The sequence below is a fragment of the Pipistrellus kuhlii genome, unplaced genomic scaffold (assembly GCF_014108245.1).
Source record: "Pipistrellus kuhlii isolate mPipKuh1 unplaced genomic scaffold, mPipKuh1.p scaffold_m20_p_2, whole genome shotgun sequence".
In the NCBI taxonomy this organism is placed as follows: domain Eukaryota; kingdom Metazoa; phylum Chordata; class Mammalia; order Chiroptera; family Vespertilionidae; genus Pipistrellus; species Pipistrellus kuhlii.
In genome coordinates, this window is record NW_023425515.1 from 138,376,210 (window position 1) to 138,396,941 (window position 20,732).

At 38.2% G+C, this 20,732-nt stretch overlaps 1 long non-coding RNA gene across 1 annotated transcript; it reads right to left on the minus strand.

Moving 5' to 3' along the window:
• Nucleotides 1–2,018: 2,018 nt before the first annotated feature.
• Nucleotides 2,019–19,552, minus strand: LOC118723350. Its single transcript, XR_004989236.2, has 3 exons — nt 19,216–19,552; nt 4,961–4,964; nt 2,019–2,030 (listed from the first exon to the last, which is right to left on the minus strand). It is a non-coding gene; the product is annotated as an uncharacterized LOC118723350 (long non-coding RNA).
• Between the last annotated feature and the right edge of the window lie 1,180 nt (nt 19,553–20,732).

A 20,732-nucleotide genomic window follows, 5' to 3' on the forward strand; every position in this document is an offset into this window, starting at 1 on the left:
GGGTATCACTCACATTCCTCTTGGCAGGAGACCTCAGTTCCTTGTTGGCTCTTGTTGGTCAGAGACCTTAATTTCTTGCCACATCAACCAACACCATAAGTAAAGAATCCTCGTGATATGATAGCTGGCTTCCCACAGAGTGGGTGAAAAGGCAAGGAGGAAGCTGTAATGCCTTTTAATGATTTAGTCTGCAAAGTCAAACAATATCATCTCTACTTTAACCATTAGAAACTGTTCATTAAGTCTAGTTCACACTCAAAGAAAGAGGAATTTGGCTTTACCTCTTGAAGGGAAAAGATATGTTAAATATAGTTCACCCTTAGGTTACTAATTATTTCTATTCTTTGCAAAACATTGTACCCTTCCCCAAATCTCCCCAAAGTTTCATCCCGTCACAATATTGGCTTGAAGTTCAGAACTTTGTCATATAGATCAAGTGTAGGTGTTAGTGTAGGTAGCTAGATATTAATAAAGGAAGGGCACAAAATAAATCAGACATTAAGAAGCCTAATAAACCAGGGAGCTGAACTGAATAATAAGCCTACTTACTTCACTGGGGTTTCACACACTCTCCAGGGTACAATGGTCCACTTGCCTAGACTGGGAGGGCTAAGGGGGGGAAGGAATAAACAGTAAAGGGAAATTCTGCTGCTAGGCACATGCCCAGTAGAAGCCAAGATGGCACAGGGGAGGTGCTTCTACCATGAGGCATGCCCAGTAGAAATTAAAATGATGACAAAGAAGGCTTGTCTATCTAACTGGGAAAAGGATTGGATTGGATAAACCCCAGGTTGGTTAGGACTGTGCTCAGCAAACTGCGGCTTGTGAGCCACATGCGGTTCTTTGGCCCCTTGAGTGTGGCTCTTCCACAAAATACCACAGCCTGGGCATGTCTATTTTGAAGAAGTGGTGTTAGAAGTTTAAGTTTAAAAAATTTGGCTCTCAAAAGAAGTTTCAATCATTGTTCTGTTGATATTTGGCTCTCAAAAGAAGTTTCAATCGTTGTACTGTTGATATTTGGCTCTGTTGACTAATGAGTTTGCCAACCACTGGGTTAGGAGAAGGAACCATAATAAGACCACAGAAGATTGGGAAATTGATTGGTTAGGTGTGAAAGCGTTCCTGGTCCTCCCCAAGCCAGAGATAATATAAACCAAACTAACAAAGGGTTCTTCTCTCACACTCCTTCTCACCCCAGTTCACACATTTTCTCTTCATACCAGCCATGTGGGTCTAGAAGTTTTGTGGGACTGTATTCCAAACGTGGGCCTGGGCACAGCACTAGCCAGAGCGCTACTCAGGAACAGAAATTAAGCTAGTTGAATGAGGACAGACATAGACTGACCAATGGCGCAAAACATCTGGACACTGGCCCTATTTCTAGGCCTGATGAAGACAAGATGGAATTTTTCCCATGGTGGTACAGACGGAGATGATACATTGGGGACTGGAGGCAAGCTTCTATAATAGTTCCATCCAAATAAATCTTACAACTAGACCACAGCCTCCCATATGTGGGTCCCTGGAATGCTTTCCTTGTGACTCTGTGAAAGAGCCTAATTTCCACCAGCAACAAAGGTTCCTTATATTATATATAAGGAACTATGTGGGTATAGTTCTTTATATATAATTCTCAAGTATAGTTATGTTATCATCGTAATTAGCTAGTTATTAATATTAATAATAAGAGGAGAGTAAGGCGGGGGGGGGGTGGACATTATAAGAATAGTCATCTGGGGTAACTTCATCAGGAAGTTAGAGCTTCACACTCCCCAGGAAACCACTGATCCGTTCTCTGCAGATCACTGAGGGAATGGATCACTGAGGGTGTGGCAGGGCCAGCGGACCTCAGGACCAACCAAGGGGGAGATGGTTCATGTGCAGTGAAGTTGGGATGACATAGGAAGGTGCTTTCCTGTCAGTCTAGCCTGGGGAACAGTGGACTGGATAGGAGCATGAAGCCACTGCAAGCACATGAAATCTTAGAAAGTTAAAATCTCCAGACAAAGAGCTTCCTAGCCTCCTTGTCTCTTTTGCTCAGTGACTTATACTCACCACTGTGCTCAACCTGTTCTTTCTCCATAGCCATTGGGTCTTAAGCAGTTGGACATGCAAACCTCACACACAATGTATTGCAGCTTGGAGCACAAGCTAAGCTGGCCAGATGTAGAAATGGACTGGACTTTAATATGAAACAGAAATTCTAGGCAATAACCTTAATTCTGGCCTTGTTGAAGACAATATTGGACTTCTTCCATGGTGAGACAGAGTTGGGCTTTGGAGGAGAACCCCTTTAATTTCACATTATCAATAAAGCTTCCCATGATACCCCATCCATCCATGGGAGCCTCAGGAAATTATTTTTCTCACAGCACCCCAAGAACTCCACTTTCACCGAAAACAGTTCCACTTTATCAGAAGATCTGTAAACTAAAGACACAATGTATACCTTACACACACACATAACACACAATGGTGCTACAGGCATAATTTAACCATTACAGATATCTCTGTTTCCAAAGGGGGAAAGAGAAGAAGCACAAAGAACTTTTAGTCCAAACATTTTTAAAATTAAACCAGGCAAAGGTGGGTATGTCCTGAGTCAGTCCCCTTCCTTTTTAGGACTCATTGTCCATGACTTTTAGTCCCACTCTCTGGACTCTTGGTTCTACCCTCTGACTCATCCTTCCTTTTCTGAGGAAGAAGCCTGAGCTTGCAGCTGTAGTTTTCTCAGTCTCTTTCCTGCCTATGGAATTCTGATGACTAAAAGGTTTCTTTTCATTTTGTATTCTCTTATATTTTTCTGCCTAAGCTGGCACTGTTTCTGTGAGTATAATCTTAATACTTTCTGGATCTCTTCAGATTCTTATTAGCATTCATTCTATTAGACAGAAGTCACACCCACAATTCCCTTTGAGATGAGTCCTAATCTACCCTGATTTTCTCCCGAGAAGGCAAGGAAGAAGACCCTTACCCATTTAGAAGCCTTACTGTTGTAAGGAAGTATGACTTTTGCCTGATTGAACTCTACTGCACTCTGAAGTATTGTTATAGTAGGTATAACTTTTGCCTGATTGAACTTTACTGCACTCTGAAGTATTGCCTATGAGGTTTCTGAATTTTAACAAAAAATTGTACAGTCCCATCTTCAACTTCATCTTTGAAACATGTTTTCTGTCTGTTTTTTAAATATTTTTATTAATTTCAGAGTGGAAGTGAGAGGGAGAGAGAGATAGAAACATAAATGATGAGAAAGAACCATTGATTGGCTGCCTCCTGAATGCCCCACACTGGGGATTGAGCCCACAACTCAGGTATGTGCCCTGTCCAGGAATCAAACTATGACCTCCTAGTTCAAAGGTCAACACTCAACCACTGAGCTTTGCTGGCCAGACATCTTTGAACCATGTTTTCCTGGCAGTGCCACAGATTTTATTTTTGCTCATAAAACATTTAATTTTAACATCATTCACCACCTGAGTTCACTAGAAATTTTGAAAAGCATCAAGTTCTTACTCTTCTCTGTTTAACAGTCATTCCTTTAGTTTATTTCTCTCCTCTCTCATCCTATATAATAAAGAAGTAATATGCAAATTAATCCTTATGCCATCACAAGATGGCTGTGCCCACAGCAAAGGGATAGGGGGTGTTTCAAATAATAAAAGATCAGCAGGAACCTGAGGCTACATGGCACTGGGCCGGGGCAGGGGACCTGAGGCTGCACCACCCACCCAGTGGGGCTTGACAGGGAACCTCAAGGCATACCTCCCACCCTAGTGCTGGGCCTGGGGACCTGAGGCCATGCCTCCCGCCTGGTGGGGCTTGACAGGGGACCTCAAGGCACATCCCCAGTCCAGTGCCAGGCTGAGGAATCTCAGGCTGCACCCTCTGCCCCAGGCCAGGGGACCTGAGGCTGCACCCCTCACCCAGAGGGGCTTGACAGGGGTGGGGCCAGCCTGGTCTGGATCTCACCCAATGTGGGTGGGGCCGGCCGGATATGGGTCTCAAGCAATTTTGAGGAGCGCATGGGTAGGTGGAGATTGACTCTGGGTCCCAGACTCTGACAGGAGAAAGATTTTCATATACATTTTACTAATTTTCTTTCATCTCTGACATTTCTATTATAGAGAAAGGGCAAATAGCAATATTAAAATATTTCCTCTAATTAACTCCCTTTTAATGTACACAAATTTCATGCACCCGTCCACTAGTTTTTCTATAAGAAGCAAGAAGAATTCAGTTGGCATCTTCACCACTTTGCCTAAAAATTTCCTTAGCTAGCTCATCCAGTTCCTTGAACACATTTTCTAGATTCCAAGTCATTATAGGCAACAATGTTGCTGAACTTTTTGACACTACATAAGACTTTCCTGATTTTCTTTGAGTCTTCATTCACAGCTCCTCAAAAGCTATCGTGTTTCTAAAAAACAGGTTTTACAGGTTCTCTTACTTTTCAGTAATACGCTCCTTAAAGATCTACCCACTGCCTTGTTCCAAAGCCACTCCCACATTTTTGGGTTTTGTTACAACTACATCAGACTGGCAAGTATCCAAAACTGTATTATTTTAAAATGGTTGCACAACAAATTACCTCAAAATTTTTATCTTAAAACAATAAACATGTGTTATCTCACTCAATTTTTGAGGGCCAGGAATATAAAAATGGATTAGCTGAATTGTTCTGACTCAGGGTCTCTCATGAGTTTGCAGTAAAGATGTCAGGTGGGGTTGTTGTCATCTGAAAGTTTGACAATGGTTGGACAGTCTGCTCCGTGATGGATCATTTCTGTGGCCTCTGGCAGGATACCTCAATTCCTCTTTGGTTGTTGACAGAAAATCTCAATTCCTCTCTATGTAGACCTCTACCTGAGTGCCCTCACTACATGGCAGCTGGCTTCCCTTTTAATGAATCATTCAAGAGAGAGCAAGACAAAAAGAAGCCACAAAGCCTTTTATATACTAGCCTGAGAAGTGACATACATCTGCCATATTCTATTGGTCATACCAACTAACCCTGACACAGTCTGGAAGGCGATCACATAAGGGTAATCACGGAGCCTTGATCTTGGCAGAAATCAATAAGAGTCATCTCCATGCTAGCTATCACACAATTTTCTAATCATTAATTTTTATATTGATTATATGATGTGCACCATTTATCTCATTGACTTATCTAACAAAATATATTTAAATATAAACATAAACCAATATAAGTAGTTAATATGAATATAAAAAGTTACATATGTAAATTGTTATATACTATATGCAAAGTATATAAATCTAGCAGATAACTAAATATATCATTATTTATTTTTACTTTTAACTTAATGTGGCTACTAACTCATTCATAATTATATATCAGCTCATATTATATTTGTACTGGACAACAATGCCTTTGAGAATATATAAAAGAAGCAAAAAATAAGACTAGAGGAAAAAAGCAGAAGACAAATTGTGAATCCCCTCTTAAAGCATTTAAATCCTCTTCTCTAAGCAATAGACACCTTGAAGATTGGAGCAGGGAAGTGACATTATCAGAGATGTGTTTCAAGGTGATTACATCAAACAGCAGGGTGTTAGATGGATTAGCCCAGAGGAGACACTAAAGAAAGATCCAAGAGACAGTGACATGCACAAGTCTTAAGCCCAGAAAAAACACTGAGATTGAGAGAATAAAAAACTTGGGAGTTGCATCCTTAGCAAACATAGTTGAAGGTTTGCAAAGGATAAGCTCACTAAAGAGAACAGGGTGGATTCTTAAAAGAAAATGTTCATTTGGAAAGACTAATGGGTGAAGAAGAAGAAGGGAAAAAAATGAAAAAACAAAACAAACATACAAAAAACAATGGAAAAGAAGGAAGACCATCCAAAGGAGGAGGAGTGGTAAGAGAGGATAGTAAGTGCACTTTTCTGTCCTCTTCAGAACTGTAGTTGTGGATTCCAGATTTAGTTCTTGGGGCTCACAGAGGCTCTATAGGAGCAGAGGAGCATCCCACAGCAACCACTACATAGAACCGGTGTTTACTTCTCCACCCTGTAAACATTGCTTTTAGAACAGTACTGCTTTGTTACCTGCAGGTGGTTAACTCCTCCAGATGATCGAATTGGCAGAGCTCTGATTAAGATATCTTCTCTTTATCTTTTGCCAGCTCCTATCCTCAATCAGTTGTGGGAAGGAGGCAATTGTGGATAAGCAGTTCTGGTGTCATCCTGAGCTCTGGTCTACATGTTTATGATGTGCTGCTATAGAAGAGGGAGTGAAAAGAACAGCTGGCTTTATTCAGTTGAGATTGAAAAGGCTTTTAATGAAAAGTTTAAATTGCTCTTCCATCTTTGAAAAAAAATGCTTTGTCAGTAGCCCTACAAATGGTGTGAACTCAGTAGTGTTTTGCATTATGTAAAATATAATTCTTTAACTTTTAGGAAATATTTTCAAGTAACTTTTCCCCTTGTGCCAAACCTGTTTTTTGAAACTTTGTATCAGTTCCATGGTGAAATAAACCACCATTATCTAAAAGCCAATAAGATTTTGTAAAAGTGATGTTAACAAAATGATCACATTTACGGACAATAAAAAAAATTAGTACTACAAGTAAAGAGACCCAAAATAGCACAGACAAAAGTTTGACATTGAAATTGGGACTCAAAAGAACTTTTGGCCCAGAAAGGAACTCACTACAGACTGATTCATTTGCCTCGCAGCATAACCATTATGGCTTGTTGCAGTTTAGGTTCTTATAAGGGTATTTCTTGGATCACATGATCTCACACATCAAGAGAAAATAACGAACAACATAAACTGATGAACAAAAACAGACCCAGAGAAAGAGAAGCAGCGATCAGACTCTCAAACCTCAGAGGGAAAGTAAGGGAGGGTGGGGGTAAGAGGAAGAGATCAAAGAAAGGACTTGTGTGCATGCAAATGGGCCTAGCCAACTGCCAGGAACAACAGGAGGGTGGAGGCATATGTAGGGAAGGGTTTGGGATGGGAATGGGGGGATAAGGACAATTATGTGAGACCATAATCAATAAAATAAATTAAAAAAAAAAAAGAAATCAGTAACACACACGGAATGTTCTATGTTTTAGTTTGCTAATAACTAAACTTTAAAGCACTGTATGCTATGATAAAGGTTAAACTTGTAAATCAGACCTAGAGGGGAAAAAAGTTTCTGTTTTGATGCATTTTCTCTTTTCCTCTCTCTAGTAGGTTGAAAAGTATAATTGCCAACATTTTATTTTTACTGCCCACTAGAAATGGGAACAAGACCAACAATTCTCATAAGATCTAAACAGTCCTATTCATTACATTGCTAAGACTTGTTCAGTCTATTATATTTCATGATGAGTAAATGTTTATTCTCTCCATTAATATGTAATGTTTTTCTTGATCAAGTAATTTTTATAAGTTAAGTATGTCCTGAAAATTCCAAGAGTGATTCTGTGTAAAACAAAACAAAAACAAACAAACAAACAAACAAAAAACTATTCTGGATATGTAGCAAGGTAAAATGAATATCTTGTAAAGAAATGCCACAAGGTTCCTTTTCTAACAAATAGCCTTGCACATTGTATTTGGTGAATAGATAAATGAAAAAATAATACTAAAAGGGAAAGGAAGGAACCCCATGTAACTAGAAATAAGCTTGGAATTTTTATCTTGCTTTCTTGCTTGCTTCCTTTCATTTTTCAACAAATAATTATTAAACAATTATTTTATCCTCGACATGGTTATAGATGCTGGAAATACAAAGCTTAATTATAAAACAATTTTCTCTTTCAAAATGATTATATATATTTCATCAGGGGAAGCAGACATTTATATACAACTAACACAATCATTTAAACAAAGTGATATGTACTATAATAATAACATATCTCTGTAGCATATATATCTATATATTATAAACTGCAAATCATTTTCACATGTATTCTTTCATTTAATCCTCATAATAAGCTTGTTTTGTAGGTAAGTTATTATCTCTGATACCATCAACTAACAAAACAGGAAGCGGAGATACATAAGGGTAGTGCTCAATACTATACCCTAAAAAATACAATGGATCTTGCACAAAAAAGTAATTTTTTAAAGTGAAAATGATGTTTTTATAGAGAAACTGACATTGAAGCAAATTCCTCATGGACCAATAACATTCAACTCAGAAGGAAAGAACATTGCAGACAAAGTAAATATTCTTTGGGCAGACCTAATCAGCTTGGCTCAGTGGATAGAGCGCCAGACTGAACCAAATGGTCCTGGGCAGGTACCTCGCACCTACCTTGCAGGCAGTGCTTGTGCAGGAGGTAACAAATCAATGTGATATTTCTCTCTCTTTTTTCCCTCTCTCTTCCACTCTCTCTAAAAAGAAATCAATGAAAAATTATCCTTAGGTGAAGATTATAAATAATTAAACAAGTGGTATGTTTTTGTTTTGTCTTATTTTTAGACATTTCTTGGGTAAACCTGCTCCCACAAATGGAAGGTTCTAGGATCAGGAATTTTGTAGTTATGGGCAATGATGCTGGGAAGTAGAATATATTGCCTGTATGAGAGAGATGTCAGCTGTTATACATTGGGCTTTGTCCCAAAAAAATAAGGGAAGCCACTTAGAAGGTACTTGATTCTTTAAGCAAAAGAGTAAAACAATATAGAATTTGTGTTTTAAGGAGACAGCATTAGTGCAGGTATAAAGAATGAACTGGAGGTAGAGAAAGCAGTTAGTGACAACACAGTGAACCAATGGGAAAAAAGAAAAATTGGAACAAAGCAATAAAGATCTGAATAGAATTCAAAAATATTCTAAATAATTTTATTTTTAAGTAGGTAAAACCTTGAAGAATCTTTCTCATTCTTTAAGGCCAAGCGATCCAGGCAGATGTGAAAGAGGCAATTAGGCCTATTGTGTTGCAAATGCTTATTAAGTAAGAAGTTTAATGAGAGAAACCCTCCATATCCATTGCTTCAAGAGTCTGCCAGAAACTATGAGTGTCCCTGGCAAAAGGCAGGATCTAAAGATGTAACCAAATATCTCTTAACCTGTAAGGAAAATCCACAGCTGATTTCATTTTGTGTAAGGATATATTATAAGCTGCAATTATTACTACATTGCAAAGGGATTTTTGCATTCTGCATAGGCAGTCAGAGATGGCTTTTCTTCAAGGGGCATATCTTGTCATCACTTCGCAGCTCTTCAAATATGTCAGTGTTCTCTGTTACACTGGGCAACCTCTGTGTCCTTCGGCTAATAAAACAGCCATAAAGGGCAAGGTCCCAGAGCCAGTGTTCTTTCCTCAGGGAAGGAGCTAGCAGCTTAGCAGGCTATCGAACACTTGTTGGGACTCCTTTCCGCTAAAGAGCACTCTTACCCAAAAGCACTCAAAACATTTAGGCTTTCCTTAATAATACCAAGCATTTTTTGTAGCACTTTCTAATCATTAATTAGTTAATCTAAACACCATCCCTCTGAGATAGGTAAGGATAATTATCCTCATTTTACAGATGAGAAAACAACACCAAGAGCTTAAATGACTTTGATGAGGAAATTTAGAGAGCTGGGGAGGCAGAGGCAAGATGCAACTTTCAGACCTAGGAAAACAGCATGCTCTTGCCTTCCATGTGAAGCAAATACCATTCTAGGGTATTTATTCAATTCATATGATGTAATTGTTTTCCTTTTGATCTAGAGGACTTGGGGCCTTAAACCTAGTCCACTGAATCATTATTTAGTGATGAGTAGTGACTAACAGGCCAATATGGGTTGCTGTTGGCTGCCACCAGTGTTAAACTGGCTACAAATGGTGGGGGGAAATCATGTAACAGGATTCATAAAATAAGTATCAAAGAGAGTAACTTTGATACTGAGTTCAAGTGAAAATCATCTGTTAATTTAATGTCCCTATAATAAGAGAAATAACTCTCAGGGGTTAGAAAGCCAACCAAAGCATATATCAAAACATTAACTAAAAAATCAGGACTTGTTTTAAATCATGTGATCTTAGTAAAACAGTCAGTCTGCAATGGAAAAAAATAATAAACATAGCCTAGCTGAAAACTGGTTTGGCTCAGTGGATAGAGTGTCGGCCTGCAGACTGAGGGGTCCCTGGTTCGATTCCGGTCAAGGGTATGTATCTCGGTTGCGGGCACATCCCCAGTAGGAGGTGTGCAGGAGGCAGCTGATCAATGTTTCTCTCTCATCAATGTTTTTGACTTTCTATCCCTCTCCCTTCCTCTCTGTAAAAAATCAATAAAATATTTCTTAGAAAAAAAAACACATAGTCTAGAAATATTTGCTTCAGTATCTGCCAAAATGACTTAAGAATGGTAGATTTCACACATTTCAAAATAATTGACTAGTTAGGAACTAATTGAAGGTTAAATATTAATTAAAAATTAAAAATTTGTAGTACAGATATTAAAATAAACAAGTTTACCAATAGCATTGTTTTTTTTATATTTACTATCTATACACAAAATAATCTTATATAATAAGAGAGAAATATGCTAATTATCTATTACACCCCGAGGCATAATGACCAACCATGAAAGGACTTAATCACGAATCAGCTGGAGAGTGGGACAGCAAGCTACCAGCAGGGGGCGGAGAGCTACAGGAAGGGGCAGGACAGCAAGCTATGAGGGAGCGGTGGGTGGAGACCTCCAGGAGGGGGGACAGCAGAACTCATTCCAAAATTCTATTAGAAGGATCTCAGCAGCATTTTTTTCACTTTGGCATGTTAATGAGAAAACATTCAGCTTAAGAAAAAGTATTATAATAGTTTATCTGAACCAAATTAATGACAATTGCCAGAAAGCAAAGTCTCAATAGATTGAGAATATGCTCTGAAGAATGGAAGTTTTGCTGCTTATTAAAATCAAAGGAGGCGATATAAGGAGGGTTGCATGAAATCCATTGGTGGTAGATTAGGGAGCAGGAGAAAGGAGAGAAGAAATCTCTGGGATTGGACAAAAGGTAAAATGGAGAGGCGCATATTTCTTTGACAATTGTGGGTACAGAATAGTTAACGCTTACAGTATGTAGGTATATGGGCACTGAAATAATATGAGGAGTTTTGGTGGATGTTTTGCCCTATGGGGTCTAAAAAAGGAGATTATCCTGACATTTCAAAGGCATGCTATCTTAGATGCAAAACAACAATGGGTATGCTCACTTATGGTAAAGATTGACCTTTGCCAAGAAAGTTACAGGCTTAGGATGTGACTCCCTACCATGACTATCTTTTAGTTAGGAATTTTTATGTTCAGACCACCCTATTGATACCATTGCAATTATTAATAACTGGAAAAGAGAAAAGGGAAGGTTAAATATTATAGACGTACCCAGGAAAGTCTAGGTGAAATAGGGAAGGTATTTTCTTGTCAGTCACCCCTGGAAACAGAGTAGAAATGGCCACTGCATGTGTGGGAAGATTTGAGATACTTAAGCTACTAAACAAAGGACTTTGTACACTTGGTTTTCTGGGGCTCCTGTTTCAGGGGATGCACCCTCTTGACTCCCCTGCATTTGTGAACCTCACACAATGAACTGATGGATTATAACTAGCCGAATGCTCTCCTGTGGACACTTGATTTGCTTCTAGCGGTTGCTTTGCAAACTGAGAGATGTAATTCCATGAAAGTAAAGCTTTCTACCACATCTCATCCTCTCATGGGGGCCTCTGGAGATGCTTAGACCCTCAGCACCCCCACTAGCAATGAAGAAAGACCATTTCTCCAATAGCATTGTGTAGTTACTTTCATTCTTTGAGTTTCTGGGGCCCACTATGCAGGCCTTCCCTGAAGCTTGTCAAGTTTAGTATATGGCCCCCTTTGTGTCCACAGGCAATTGTCATATGAATTGTAAAGTTGTAATTTCTTATCAACACTAATAGATATTCATAGACTGCCCCTTTGCATATTGGCTTCTATGAAACAAATGTTACACAACTCCAATGTCTCAACATTCACATAGACACCAAGGCTGTTGTATTGCCTAACAGTCATGAAGACTATTATTATTTGGTGTAGTTTATAATATTAGGCTTTTCTTTAATAATAAAATTCTCAACATAAAACTAATGCATGTTCTAGGAACAAATATATCCTGGGAAAACCTAGAAGGAAGGTAAAACAAGAAAGAATAAATGATAAACAGCACATGTGAAATCGATTTCTTATATCCTTTATTTGATTTGCATAGCATATATTTTTATTTAAACTACACATTTTTCCATGAAAAAGGGACATTTTAAATGAAAATATAATTGAGGAAATTCTGAATATTTTCTTCAAGAAATAGATTTATCTGAATCCAAAGCATTAGAGAGCAACTTAAAATTTAATGACTTTTTATACAATGAAGTAGAGTACATCCATTTTAAATTCAATTACAAGATTTCCTCAACATCTTTTCGAACCATTCCTTATTTTCCTCAAAGTTTATCTGTTCTATTTGCAAGGATCCTGTCTCATTCTCCCGCCAAAACTCTTCTCTCAACACTCTTCCTCTCTAACACCCTTTCTTCCACTGCCCCATCTAGGTCCACTTCACTGCCACTCTTCTCCTTGTACCCTTGGACTACCTCCAGGTTTCTCTATCCCCTCTTCATATCTTTTTATTTCTACACCATAATTCAACCTTTTTATTTTTTATTTTTTAACTTTCCTCACATAAATTCTCCTCCATAGGCTCAGCTAAGCATTAGGTCTTCTTGTAGATCCTATTTCCTTAAAGAGTTCAAGTAAAAGAGAATATAAATGGTTTCTATTTGATATTTCCCTGGGTATAAATCAAAGAAATAAATGAAAAAGAATAGTGGACATATGAAAAAACTAATGGAAAATTGGAGAGACAAATGTTAACTCTGACACATGTAAAACTGACAAAGGTGAAATGACTGAGAAAGGTCCCATGGACAGAGAAATTTAAAAGCAGCCTTACAAGTCTGCAGATTTGCCTCTGTGAACTCAAAAAGGGAAAGGAAACGATCAGATATCATGGCAGCCAACATGACTCTTTTACTGGGGCATTGCTTTCCCAGCAGGAGGTTTTTCTACTATATTAGCTTCTCAGAATCAGTGCTCACAATCAATCTTTATTGAGCAGGGACAATGTCAGTCTCCTGAGTGAATCTTTGAAAACCTACCAAATAAAATCTCTAAAGAGGTACTTACTACAGCAAAGTGACCCTGACAATGGTAAAGAGAGATCACAGGCCTCCCACAGGACAGTAACCCACCACCAAAGCCTTGTGGTGGTTTTTTCATTTCTTCTGTTGACCACTGAGGCCATCAGATCAGTAATGCTATCGGCAACAATGATTTTCTTTCTTTTTTTTTTTTTAAGGCTCTAGCAAATCAGGAGTAATGAAGAAATGAAGAAGAAAAATGCTACTGGGGTTTTGCAAGAGAGACATATCTAATGCTGTGGTAGCAGCAAGATGGTACATGACTGTCTTCTGCTGGTGAGGACAGAAACATTATGGAATTCAGAGGTTGCATGTAAGTATTTCAATTGAGCACACTGAAAAGGAAGTGAAGCTATCTTTGGGAATGGTTCATCATGTTCTTTTAAAGAAAAGAAGAGTGGACTGACAGTTTGATAATGAAGCCACTGTCAGACTGGATTTTGTTAAATATGTGGACTCTCCAATAGGGGCTGGGGGTCAAGGGGATAGACAAGGAAGACAAGACTGAACTTACCTCTGAAGAAGTACAAAGGTATATGCCATGAATGAATGAAGGTGAAGGGGTCAGTGGGAAAGAAAAATGCACACATACATATAGCTGAAAAACATGTCAGAAACAGATACTAATTCCTTGATAAAAGAAGTTATATTGATGATTTTTCCATGAAAATCCCAAACACTAACAAGTAATTAAGTCTCTAGTGAAATCTTAAATTGATTTAAAGAATATTATTTAAACTTGCAATCCACACAAAGAAAAATGTAGTAAGAAAGAAGTAAGGAAGTGAAAATATATTAAAATAGGTCTGGAGGCTCTCAAAATTTAGTAATTCTGAGCATCACTGGGAGAATGGGCTTGTTGACAGATTTCTTGGCTCCATTCCCAAGGGAATGATTTTAGTAGGTCTGGGAAGGGGCTTAAAATTTTGCATTCCTATCAAAAATCAAAAATTTTAGGTGACAGAAATGCTTCTGGTCTACAGACCACACCTCAAGTAGCACAGACTAAATTATGCAACCACATATGGACATTTCAGTTTCCTGTAAATTCAAATTTATCATAAGCAATCAGTCACCAGAGGCCCTAATTTTAGAGTGGTTTGTTGAGACATCCAAAAACTAATCTCTCAATCTCTATGAACCTCAGTTTCCCTTTATGTGGCATTAAGATAGCTATCCTTAATTTTCTAGAGCAGTTTGATAATTAGGTGCATTCTTAATGGTGGGTGAGGCGCCTAATTATGCAATTAAGGCTTTAAAACCTTTTGAAATCCTAATGTGGAGAGTGCTTTCTCACAAGTGTCCTCATTATTATTTTTAAAGCCCCTGTAATATCAACCAAATCCAGCAGAAGCAATTCTGCAATCTATAGCCAATTCACACTTGTCCCAGATAGTAATTATAAAGAACTTATGGCTTTTCTGTTTGTAAAGGCTGAAGTTTTGGAGGAAATAAGCAGTTTCCAAATGTCAAGCACTCAACAGAGCCTCCTCTTGCACTAAGAGGTTGCTGCAGCTGCGTCTAAGGGTTGGAGAGTTTCTGATATTAGAAAAGAGATTTACTCTGGCCAGGCTTGCATTGACCTGTGAGGCTAAGAGTCATTTGTTCATCTGGCCTTTTCTGCAAGAAGGAGAACATTTTAACCATAATTCTGCCAGTTTTTAAAAAACAGAGTCTAGTTTGACTATATTTGGACACTTAGCTATAGTAAAGCAAGTAAATAAAAGCATTACTTATTATTTTTTTCTTTTTTCTCTCTAATAATGGCAATGAATCTCATTATCTCTAGAAAATAACTTCTTTACCAAAGGCATCACATAGATTTTAAAGAGATACATATGCTTAATTTGATTATGAAAATATAATATTAAATTCACTAGAATTGATCATGAAAATACTGTCATCTATTCCCCCTTCCTCTTTACTTCCTCTTCTTTCTTTGCTCCCCTTTTCCACTGTCCTTTTCCTTCTCTTCATGCTTTCTTTCTATCTTCCTCCTAATAAGGGACATTACATGTTCAAGTTAAAACTCATCATCATCATCATAAATTGATTCAACATCATTAAGTACAATCATGCGGCATTATCATCATCATTATCTTGGGCTGTTGGAGACGCCAAAGCATGTTTCTCCCCTCCGCTCCCACAGCTTCCAAGATAAGAGGACCTTTATTCTCATGTCAACCTCCCTGGTTCTGAATACAAAGAAAAAAGTTATTTTCTCTTTTCCCCCTAGAACCATATACTGCCAATGTAATTTCTGTTGGTTCTTCACATTACTTATTTTATCAGCAATTATTTGCAGCTCCTCAACTGAAAATAAATTGGCAAGGAAAGCTGGCATTGGACAGCATTTTAGATTTCACTCAGTGGTGTAAAGATGTGTAAATGACTTCCTGTGAAGTACCAATGAACTAGATTGTCCTATTAACTATTTAAGTGAGCATGCAAGATTATTACTTCAAAGCTTCATCTGCTGCAATTATGTCTAATATGCCTTCACTGGGAAGATTCTGGATATGATGTTGAAGGGTCACTTCCAAGTTAAAATCATGCCTCTCTTTTCATAGTAAAGGAAGATGTCAACATAGTCACAGCTCGCTGAAGGGGAGGGAGTGTACATAGTCATCTCAGTTACAGATCATCTCAGATAAATAACTCAGTGCTTCTTCAAACATTATTTTATTTCCTAATTGGTGGAGCATATTTCTGTACTGGTTAAATGGAATGAACTAGGTATGGCATCATCCTTAATTAATTGGTGTGCTAGCTACTTAAGAGGGCACACACCACTTGTGTTATTAAACAGTGTCATGTCGGATTTTAAATGGATGTCATTATGGGAGTTCCTTAGGGATTAATCCTTGGGCCATTGTTATTTGTGATCTTTATAAATAAGCTGACATGGCAGTGTTCTGAGTATAGTAAACGTCTTTATGGTGATGACACAGTCCTGGGTGGGATGCTCAGTCACTGAGTAAACTTGGAAGCAGTCTGCTCAGGGATTACTTAGAAGGAAATTGAATTGTTTTCAACTAGACAAAGAAACACTTCAGCATTTTGTGTACAAACTCCCTAAAACTCTGTGCATGCTAAGATAAAAGTTAAATGTCCAGGTACTTATATGGTCAAATGATTTTATATGAAGGGCTATAATTGGTTACTGTTGACAAATACATTTACAATGAAATACGGTAAATTGTATTCAGAGAGATTACTCAGAATATTTTGATTCTGAAAATTTAAAGGAAGATTTAGATGCTACTGCTATGGGATTAATGGGTAGTAAGGGATCTAATCAGTTTTAGTGTAGATATTCCCTCTTCTAAATGGTGCTTCTGGACCTCTCCAATCTGCATTAGATAAGCTTCTTATGTATTCTCATTTGTGCCTTGTGTACACTTTGCAGTCTTATAATCAGATTTTTAGCTTTTTGAGAGCAGGACCATGTCTTTACCTTTGCAGTCTCAGGGTCTAGTCCAGCATCAGATGTACCTTAGCTACCAAGAAAATATTTATGGAATGAGTATATCAGTGAGTTTTTTTTATCTGGCTAAATGAGAGAAACACCACAGGTATTAAGGAGAGAAAGGAGCATAATATACAAAGTGGTAATAGCATAGATGCGGGATGTGAAGTTCTAGAAGGCTGCACCAGGAGGAGAGGAGAAACAGCCACTCGTGACTTCTGCCAGAAGCACTGCAGTAGGCGGAGATGTCAAAGCTCACATAAAGAGTTTCAGAAGCTACAGCTGTGGGAGAAACAAGAACTTGTAAGGGATTTGCTTTCCTGGCTTGGCAGACAGTGATTACACTGTGATAGATTCAGAACCATTCCTCGCAGACCCTCTTCCTATCACTTCATTTACATCACAGTCTACCTTCAAACAATGAAAAACACTAATAATTGTACAAAAGCAAATGGTTCTTGATTGTTATGAGTAGGTGCAATTGCAAAAACTATTGCAATCTTATATGTCAGGAAATGTGTCATCATTCCTCTCTAGAATTAAAAATGGTAAGAATGGATTTGATGCTATGACTTCAATAAGGCAAAACCCAAAGAATAGAATGAAAAAGAAGAATCTCTTCTCTTTTTCTCACATGACTAAACATCTTTCCCCCCCTAAAGATTTGTGTTGAATATACAGCCAAGTTCTCAACAAAATTTCACATGGAGAAAATTAGAAATTGAACATAGTTTGCTTTAGTTTGCCAGTTATTTGTACTTAAAGAAAATATAGCCCTAGCATATTTTGCTCAGTGGATAAAGCATTGGCCTATGGACTGAAGAGTTCTGGGTTTGATTCTGGTCAAGGGCACATGCCTCGTTTGCGGGCTCAATTCCCAGTAGGGAGGGGATGCAGGAGGCAGCCAATCAATGATTCTCATCATTGATGTTTCTATCTCTCTCTCCCTTTCCCTTCCTTTCTGAAATCAATAAAAATATATTTAAATAAAGAAGATACAACTCTTTTTAGGTAGAAATTTGGATAACATGATCAAATTAAGAGTTCATTCACTTACTTAGTGAATATTTATTAAGAAGCACTTAAAATGTACATGGTACTATGTTAAGGCCTATGGTGAATAAAATTACAAATAAGCTCTATTTACAATATGTTTAAAATGCTAAGGTAAAGAAAATAAAAAAGCTCACAAAAAATTCCAATACATATGTGAAATATAACTATTAAAATATTCAAGTTCACTACTCTGCAAATAGTAAGATCAGAGAATCTTTCTTGGATATTTTATTGAGTTTGCTTCATACAATGGATGGGATTTGAATTGGACTTCTCTTCCCTCCACCAGACTGATTTTATGAAGGTCACTCATGACCTTCAAGCTGATCAGATTTGGTCTTAACATATCAGCACAAATAGACACAGTTGACTATTACTTCTGACTTTTTCTTCACTTGACTACTTTGTAGCCTTGGTTTTCTTTTATTTTCCTGGTTGCCTCATCTTGGTATTTGGCTGCTTTTCACTGTACTACAGCCATACCAGTCCCTTGCTGTTGTTTGGACATTTGAAAGCACAGTCCCATCTTAAAGACATTCCTCTACCTGGATCATTTTTCATCCAGAATATCATATGGCTAACTCTTCACTTGCTCCAAATCTTTCTTCAGATGTTAGAATGGGTTGAATTGTGGCCTCAAAAACATATATCCACATCCTAACCCCCAGAACCTACCAATGCACACTTCTTGGAAAAATCACCTTTTAATTAATTAAGTTATTAATTTAAAGTAATTAAGTTAGGGAACTTGAGATAAGAACACCCTGGATTATCTGGTTGTTTCAGAAATAAGTGTACTTATAAGATACACACATGGAGACATATATAGAGAGAAGGAAAACACATAGAGGAGAAAGTCATATAGAAAAGGAGACTAAGAATGGAGCCATGCACTCACAAGCCAATGACAGGCAGGAGCCACAGAAGCTGAAAGAGGTAAGCTGGGATTTTTCTCCTAAACACTGCAGAGGAGTAAAGTTCTGCTACCACCTTGATTTTGAACGTGTAGCTTTCAGACCTATGAAAGAATATATTTCTGCTGTAAGTCACATGATTTGTAGTAATTTGTCATAGAAGCCCTAGGAAACTATTGTAATAATAAATGTGAAGTTTTCAATAAACCTTATCTTGACCACCCTTTTAAAAATGTCTTTTTGGAGGTTCTCACAACCCAACCTACCTTTAACATTCCTCTTCCACATATTTTCCCCCCCAGTTTTTCACCCTACCTGCAAATTCTACTTCCTCGCTGTTTCACAAAGTGACAGGAATCTACCTAAGTAGTAAGCTATCTGCAAGTCCCCTCAAATCCAACTTCTTTTCCACCCTCCTTTGATCTTCCCTTTTGCATTCAAATGATGAGAACTTTCACTCCAGCCAGCTATGATTTTGATTTAGAGTACACATGGAGAAGAAACCAGATTGGGTAAATGGAAAATCATTGGGAATGCTGGATTACAACAGAATGAGCATTTTGAGGACCAAAAGTACCACAAACTAAACACAATTTCTCCTCTTCAAACAACTTCCTGTTTTCAGGGGATGCATATACAGCCAGTCCTTGAGAAAGAAGCTTGTTACGGCCCACAGATTTCTTCACTGAAACCAAGTCACCCCGACTCCAAGCTCCCCTACCAACTGCGTGAGGATGAGCTCCAGGTTCTCTTTGGGCCGGTGCTTCATGTCCTCTACCAGCAGGTAGACGCGGTGCCACTGGTGCAGGCGTGGCTCCCGACCCTCCCTGGCCAGCAGCACCTTCCACCAGGGCTCCGCGATGACCTTGCCCGGTTATGAGAGAGGCTGAAGCCGCGCTCCGGGCCAGAGATGCACCCTTTGAGTTGCAGCCGGAGCAGCGTCTAGTCCTCACAGAGGCTGCTCAGCGGCCACGCGCAGCAGAGCCCGGCCGTGGACACCATGTTCCCGGCGCGGAGGGGGCCCTAAGTTGCTCAAATTCTGCTTCTGTAAAAATGCTTTTTCTCAAAACAGGTTTCGCATTCCACACCCGAAGATGTAATCGATACTTTTGTGATTTTCTGCCAATATAAGCCAGGCATGCATGGCAAGCTGTTAGGTGCTGCAAGGTCTAGTGAGCTTTTACTCCCTTGTATGCCATCGGCTTTTAATAAATGACTCCATAATTTGAAAATAAACAAACAAACAAACAAACAAACAAATAAATAAATAAATAAAATAAAAATGTCTTCTTATCTTCACAATGCCCCAGGTACTCTGGTTTTGTTATCTGGCTCCATTTTTATAGCATATATCACTTTCTAAAATGCTGCGAGTTTACTTCTTCCAATATATGCTGTTTATTATCTCTCCCCAACTAAAAAATGAGAATATACAATGGCAAAAATTTTTGTATACTTTGTTTACAGATATATCCCAACTGCTTAAAATAGTACTGGGCACATGTTAGGTACTCAATAAATGTTTCTTAATGTGGGCACAGTCACAAACGTGGGAAAGCACGGGGAATGTTTAATGAACACTTAGATCCACAGTCTTGAGTTAACCAAGTATTCTTATAATATAAGCCTGAAAATTAAGACTGGGAGAAATATGGATTGCAGAAGACAAAGAATTCAAATCTAACTTGTGAATCAATAAAGCTTTATTTTGGGAGTTATAGTGAAATTATACTTCTTAACAAAAGGAAGATAAACATCCCAATTTAAAAAAAAAAGGGTAATGGACTTAAATAGACACTTTTTGAAAGTGGAAATACATAAAGCCATGAGACATATGAAAATATTCTTAAAGTCACTCATCATCCAAGAGATGCAAATCAAAACCACAATGAGTAGCATCTCACACCCGTCAGAATGGCTATCATAATAAATCAACAAATGACAAGTGCTGGCAAGGATGTGGAGAAAAATGAACCCTCATGCACTGCTGGTGGGAATGCAGACTGGTGCAGCCACTGTGGAAAACAGTATGGAGTTTCCTCAAAAAATTAAAAATGGAACTCCCATTTGACCCCGTAATCCCACTTCTAGGAATATATCCCAAGAAA